Source organism: Dendrobium catenatum, unplaced genomic scaffold, assembly GCF_001605985.2.
Source record: "Dendrobium catenatum unplaced genomic scaffold, ASM160598v2 original_scaffold_61322, whole genome shotgun sequence".
Lineage (NCBI taxonomy): Eukaryota > Viridiplantae > Streptophyta > Magnoliopsida > Asparagales > Orchidaceae > Dendrobium > Dendrobium catenatum.
Genome location: NW_021379772.1, coordinates 56,575 through 64,411, shown reverse-complemented (window position 1 = coordinate 64,411; position 7,837 = coordinate 56,575).

Below are 7,837 nucleotides of genomic sequence, written 5' to 3'. Positions count from 1 at the left end.
ATCGTACTAGATAATTATTAAAGGCAAAATTTGATCATCCTAGGGTTTGTACTGGACGAACCTTGATTTATTGAACTAATAATACAATATGATCATCCCAATACATATCTTGTATGATTTGAAAAAGATTGAACAAATTTTACTGTATGATCTATGTATTGTACTATTTAATCATCCCAATAATTATCTTGTATGATCTGGAAAATAATGAACTAATCATACAGTATGATCTAAGTATTATATTATTTGATCTATATATTATATTTGAATATATCATATTAAGACTATCTATTCATACTAGATGAACATGGATTTTTGAACATATTATAATATACAATAGTAATCATAATCTATGACAAAAATAACTAATTTAAATTTTAGGGTTAATTCCTTTGTTTCATGATGTTCCCTTAATCATCTTAAGAATTTTTGCTACTTTTTCTAAGGGAGAGTTAATGTGAAAAGGATTTAAAGAGGGAGAATTTCTTTGGAGAGAGAGAGAGAGAGAGAGAGAGAGAGAGAGCAAGAGAGAGAGAGAGAGAGAGAGAGAGGTGAGGTCTTTAGGTAGAAGAGAAGATTCTTATGGGATAAGAGAGTGTCTAAGAGGGGATTCTACATAGGATTACTCGGTGTTTTTACAGGTTCTTCCTCAAAGGACAATGACTTTACTTGATAGAAACTCTTGGAAGTGTCTCTTCATGGGAAGGATCTAGTAGCTTTGCTACACCACAAAGGTGAAAGGGATTCAGCTACTTTGTTTGTTCAGGAAGATGAAGGAGATTCAGCTACTCTGGTGGAAGTGATTTGTAAGGGCTTCTATACCTTATTATGGGGAAAAAAAGAGAGTCGCTAGTCTTAGTGGTGTACTCAGAGTGGAGGACTGTGGGGAGTGGATGTAGCTTAAAGTGGGCCACACCATTATAAATATCTTGTGTGTTTATTCTTGTATTTACATTTACTTTTCTGCATTTTTATTTTCTTGCATTTATTATTATGTGATCTTTGGGATTTTTATTCTATATAATTAGAATATCTTATCTTTGCATAAAAAGGAATATATATATATATATATATATATATATAATCTCGCTGTCAAGCCCATAAGAAGAGAGAGGAAAATAAACAGAGGAAAAGAGAGAAACAAAAGGATATATTTTTACGGGATTTTTAAACACTTATTCACCCCTGCCATGTTGGTGTACGTTTATTATTCAAGTCAGTTTAACAAGCCAAGTTGAAATTTTAATTAGCATTAGAGGAGCTATCAAAATTAGCATCTTAAAACGCTATGAGAAAAGATCCTTGGAACACCTTAAGAATAAAACTATTGCTAAGGGTTATTTAATTACACATCCACCTTTATTTGATCATATTCCCTTTGATTTTTAGAAAATTTATATCTCTAAATTTTTACAATCGATTGAGTTTCTCATGTGGCATATAATACAAGAAGGATACTCTACACCATCTTGATTTATAAATGACATCAAAATAGAGATATTATATAATGAATGAAACAACGAGGATAGAGACCTTGTACAACTAAATGCTAAATGTTTGAATTTTTTTGGTTCAATTATATCAAAATACTATATGAGAGTCTCTACCTGTACAACTAACCTGGGAATCTTAGATAGGTTGTGCATTACTTGTGCGGGTACTAATAAAGGAAGACATTCTCATTTAAACATACTATTGCATTATTATGAATTATTTTGCATGAAATCAAATGACACTATCTCTAATATGTACAATAGATTTACTCAAATAGTAACATCCATGCATGCTTTAGGTAGAGAACTATCAAACTCTAAAAAAATTAATAAATATTTCATTTCATGTCTAATAGTTTTGGTGCAAAAGTTACTTCTGTATATAACTAGAAATATTTGAATTTATAGTCAATTGATAATTAGCTTGGCATACAAATTACATATAAAAAAATGTAAGTCAAAGATTGCAAGATTCATGAGAGAAAAGGAAAGAGTAGACTGTGGCTTTGAATGTCTATACTTAGACAATGAAATCTTGGGATCATATCGCAATGATGACATAGCCCTTATGACGAGGTAGTTCAAAAGCTTCTTGAAGAAAAAAACAATAGATCCATTTCGAAAAGGCATAGGTAAAGGTGGAAGATTTAATATAGAGTTCATTTGATGTGATATATTTTTAATGTAGAAAGCCAATACACTTAAGATTTGAATGCCGCAACCTGAAAACTCACCCTTCCAAGGAGAAGGGTAAATAATAGATAAACATTAAAAAAAGGAAGAAAAGAACACAAAAAGGCTTTTTGGGCAGATTCAGCTTTGAATTATGTTTAATGGCTGTTAACTCTATTATTAATTGCAATCGGGAAGAGGTATATGAGCACCTATGATGATTTATTTGTTATTTCTGAAAAATGCATGATTCATATATGAAGCTTGAAAAATAACATGCATTATTAAATTCAAAGTTTGATAAAGGAGTCTTCTTGGGCTATCCCTTTATAGGTAAAGCATATATGATCTTTAAAAAGTGGATTATATTTATAGAGGAGTCCACCCATGTTGTATTTGATGAATCTCATAAATTTGGTTAGCCTAGTTTTGAAGTAGAAGAAGAGGTAGAGGTTACCCAAAGAGTATAATATGTTGACTAGGAGAAAGAGAAGAATCTCATGAATCATTTCCTAGAGAATGTAGATACTCATCTAATCATCCTAGCGAGCTCATCTTAAGAAATGCATCTATTTGAGTTTCAACTAGACACAGAATTAGGAAGAAGGTAAGTCATTCTACATTCATATCTATAGTAGAACCCAAAAATAGAGATTAAGCATTATCTAATGAATTCAAGATTTTAGCTATATAAGAATAGTTAAACCTATTTATATGGAATGATGTATGAGAGTTGGTTAGCAAACTTAAGGCCAGACTATAGTAGGTTCCTATTTGGTATTAAAAAATAAGATAAATTATTCTAGAGTAGTAGTTAGAAATTTGGACAAATTAGCATATATGGGTTACAATCAAATTGAAGGCATTGATTTTTAGGTGACTATTACCCCTGTAGAAAATTTAAGACCTTTAGAATACTGTTATCTTTTTATATTTTAGAGGCTTCAGGTTGTATCAAATTTATGTAAAGAGTGCTTTCCTAAATGGGGTTATCAAAGAAGATGTCTATGTAGAAGAATCCTTTGAATTTGAAAATTCAACCTTTCCTAATCATGTGTACAAATTAAAAAATACACTTTTTAGGATGAAGCAAGCACCTAGAGTATGGTATGAAAGACTTAGTACATTTTTCCTAGACTTAGTCACGCTAGAGAGAGAAGCTCTGGTAATTTAAAAATTCTATTTTTTAAATCTCTTTTCGCAGCTATTTCATCGAATGATGATGGTGCTTCACAGTTGCCGGCCATCTTCAGCTGGCATTCCGGTGGATAATAAACGCCTAGATGGAGGTCAATTGGGAGGAGTTCAGTTTGCGTCGACATCACCTCTGGCGTTTGGAGATATCAGAGAATTTCTTGGATTAAAGGTTAATGTGAACAAACCTTTAATTATCAATGAAGGAGGTCTGTGAATGAAGAAATAAACTCCTGTAATTGCTGGCAAGGGCAAAGGAATCATGGTAGAAGAAAATCTGGATAAAGTTAAACTTATGGGAAGCCACTTTCTCTAAAGGGAGAAACTTCTATTTCTCCATCATTCAAAAACAAGGTGACAACAAATTTTGAAGACAATATAGTCGGCTTTGAATCTGGTAAAGGTGATAAAGTTAAACCTTTTGAAGAAATGATGAATGACTCTATTGAATTGGTGAATTCTGGAAGAAAAAAATCTTAGTTGTAGAGGATTTGTCGGCAAATGATTTGGAGGAAGTACGCATCTACGAATCTGGAGATCTGGGTAGGTGCAATGATGTTAATGTTGAAATGCCACAAAGGATCAGTCAAGACCAAGGTTTTAAAAACCGGGCCGGACCGGCCGGTTCAACCGGTTGAACCGGGAACCGGTCTAGCGGCCGGTCCAGTTATGCCATTAGACTCAGGCTACAATGAAACCGGCCAAAAACCGGTTCAAATGGCGGTTGAACTGTCGAACCGCCGGACCGGGATTGTTTGAAAGAACCAGCCGATTTCGAATTACGTGTTTTGAGCCGCTAATCTCACATCTTAAAGCTGAAAAGATTTTAGTTCGAGCCGAAACAACATTTTACGCGCAGCTCTTCTTTCATCTTTCCATAAACCCTACGGAGACGAACGATCCCGGAGAAACAAATGACTGAAGCCTAGGAGGAGAATGACTGGGAGAGACGAACAACGAGAAGAGACGGACAAATGACACCTTCTTTCCTGATATTTCTATTTCTCGGGTATCTTATTCTTCTCGGCTTCTCCTGCTCTTTCCAATTGATTTTTTATTTTCTTTGAAGAACTCCTGCTCTTCCCGACTCGACCCGGGCAATACAGATTGCAAGATTTTAATTTTTAGAAACCACTCGGATCTTGTGTTTTTCCGGCACTCCAATGCTGGTTCCGATAATAAAGTTACATATTAGGAAATAAATTAAAAGTTTAAAACATGTAAAAAGGTTGAACAATTCACAACTCTACTATTATCTCGCCAAGGATCGGTTTAGAATAGAGCTTCCTATGGAAAAGCATTTTGTGATGTTATCCTGATAGTTATTATGAGAATTTGTTATTTTTCTGTCATTTATTCTTTCTCAAATACTTTATATATCTTTTTAATTTTTATTTTAAAAGAGCTATTTTAATTATTTGTGTATTTTTTTATTCATAATTTTGTGTTCTCGTTAATTTTTGTCACATAATTTACAACAATAGCATCATTATTTTGATTATTTAATTTTTTCAAATAAAATTAGTATTTATTACGTCATCCGGTTCAACCCCGGTTCGACCGGTCGAACCGGACGAACCGTGAACCTCTCACTCTTCTGGTTTGTTGTCCGGTCTGGTTTTCACAACCTTGGTCAAGACAACTAGTAAAATGTTTTGTCAAAAAATAAAAACATTAGAGTTGTCGATTTGGATTTTGATAATTTCAAATCAGCTGATGGTAAATCTGTGAAGCTCAATGAGGTAAAAGTTCAGGAAAATTCCAAAAAAATTGGAGAAATCATTAGTGGTGAAGATATTTGGGAATGAAATCTCTTTCTCCTCCATTAGCTATGAATTAAGGAGACAATGGAGTAAATATGGAAAATTCCATCTACCGGTGCTTCGGAGAGGATGGATTTTATGTTCTTTTTATGAACATGAGAACATGGGGGCAGTGCTAACTAATGGACCATGGTTTGTTAATGGAAATATTGTGGGGTTAGACAGATGGTCTCACAAGTTTGATCGTAATTCTCTTAAAGGTATTTCAGCTCCCATTTGGATTAGATTGCCAAATTTGCCGCTGCATTGCTGGGATGAAATAATTATATGTCGTATAGCATCTATGGTAGGCTCACCCTATTTGATAGATGGCAATATGTTCCAATGGTCCAGGCATGAATTTGGTAGAGTTTGTGTTCGTATAAGCTTGGATGCAAAACTACCTACATGAGTATGGGTTGAAGGTGAAGATGATAAATTCTTTCAGATAATAGAGTATGATAGGCTACCAAATCTTTGTTATGAATGTGGGAATATCGGACATGGAAAGAATGAATGTTATTTAAAAGCAATAGAGCACAAGTCTATGTTATCAAAACTAGCTATGTCAAATGCCATCAGTGTGGAGGACAAAGGTACAAGTGATATGGAGACAGTTGTAACTACTAATAAAGATTCATATGGCCCAAGGATGATAGTAAATTATGGGAAGAAGAAAATTTTCAACAATATGGCCAAGAAAACTCTCCCTCGGGTGAAGACCAACTGGATGCCAGTAAAAGAGAACAAAAATGGTAGTGTTGTATCATAGAGAGATAAGATTAATTAAGGTATTACTGAAATGGGGGGAAGCAAATCTGAGAGTACTGCAGTTTGTAATGAAGTTAGTAAAATAAATGACCACAGAGGATCAGATTCTGTGAGAATAGAAAACTGCTTCAGTGCTCTAATTAATCTGGAGGAAGGAGAAATTATCCCAAATGTAGATGCAGTTATTGCTGAAGAAGACAACCATATTTCTCAAGACAAAGAAGGTTCCAGTAATTTATCTGATGTTAATGATAAAGATTTCTCGGACATAGTTATTGGTGAAGAATTGAAGAATGTTAAAATAGCGAATGTAGATTCTGCTATCTCAATAAAGAAGAGAATTCCAAAACAATTGAGGGAATTGGGTCCTATCAATTCCAATTCAAGAAGCAGAAGAATTGAGCAAGAAGGAAGAGGTAATATGAGGATTAATACCCAAAAACTATTTTAATAAATTCCATAGCTTTTTGGAATTATAGAGGAGCAAGGAAGAGGAGTGATTCTCTCTACATCAAGGAGTTTGTGAAAAACAATGGAGTATTCTTTCTGGGATTGGTAGAAACAAATATTGCTGATGTTAATCAATGTAAAATTAATGAAATGGAAGGAACTGATTGGGATTATTTCTTTGTGCCTTCAATAGGACTTTCTGGAGGTTATTTACTGCTTTGGAATTCTACTTTTGTAGAATTTTCTTTGGTTACTTGTTCTTCTCAAATTGTAATTGGAGATCTCAAAATTCAAAACAAAGGAACTTGGAGAGTGGCCACAGTATATGGTAGTAGAGAATTTCATAGTAGAAGAGATCTTTGGGACATGATAAACAAGTATTCTAGCAATGAAGCTCCTTTAGTAATTCGAGGGGACTTTAATTGTACTATGAATAAAGAAGACATGATTGGTGGTAGAAGATTCATTTTCTCTCAAGGGCCTAAGGAGATGAAGGAATGCTTGCTCAATAATGATCTTCATGAAGTTGGGTTCATTGGACCCAAATTCACTTGGTGTAATAACAAAAGTGGAGGTGCTAGGATTCTTGAAAGATAGGATAGGTGTTTTATTAACACCATAGAATTGAGCACATCAATTAAATTGATAGAAAGGAATTTGGTTAGGGTAGCCTCAGATCACTGCCCAATCATACTCCATTTTCAGGATTTTAAATCGGCTTTATCAAAGAAAATAAGGTACGAAAATTGTTGGTATTCTTATCAAGCTTCTTTTGCAATTGTAAGGAAAGAGTGGAACAAAAAGTATCAAGGTGATTACTCTCAAGTGCTCAACAAGAAGTTCAAATATTCTTTAAAATCTCTGTATTATTGGAGCAAACTGAAGCTGAAAAATTTAAACAAACTAAAAGAAGATTTATTAAGTGAGATCTTGGATCTTCAAAATAAGGAAGCTGTAAATGGTAGTCTCTCTGAATTTGAATATTGGAATCTTAAAGACAAAGTTTATGAGCTTAATTCTACAATGGCAAGATTAAATTCTTGGTGGAAGCAAAGAGCAAAAATCAAGTGGCTAAAGGAGGAAGATGGTAATTCTAATTTCTTCCACTCTTATGCTAGTGCCAAAAGAAATTCCAGCAAAATCATCAAAATTAAGGATTAAAATGGAGTTATAGTGGAAGAACAAGACAAAATGGAAGAAATTTTCTTTCAATTTTTTAGTAGAAAATGGGAGAGAAGACACTGCATTCTGGATGGCTGGCCGGAAGTAAACTCTTGTGTTGATAAAACAGAACATACTTTCCTTGAAGCTGATCTGACTTGGAAGGAAATGGAAGTTGCTTTAGATCAAATGAGTGGTAATACAGCTCCTGGTAATGATGGAGTCACAAACTCCTTCATTAAAAACTTTTGGGGATTGAGCAAAATAGACTTTTGGAGAGCTCTTAACCAGTTT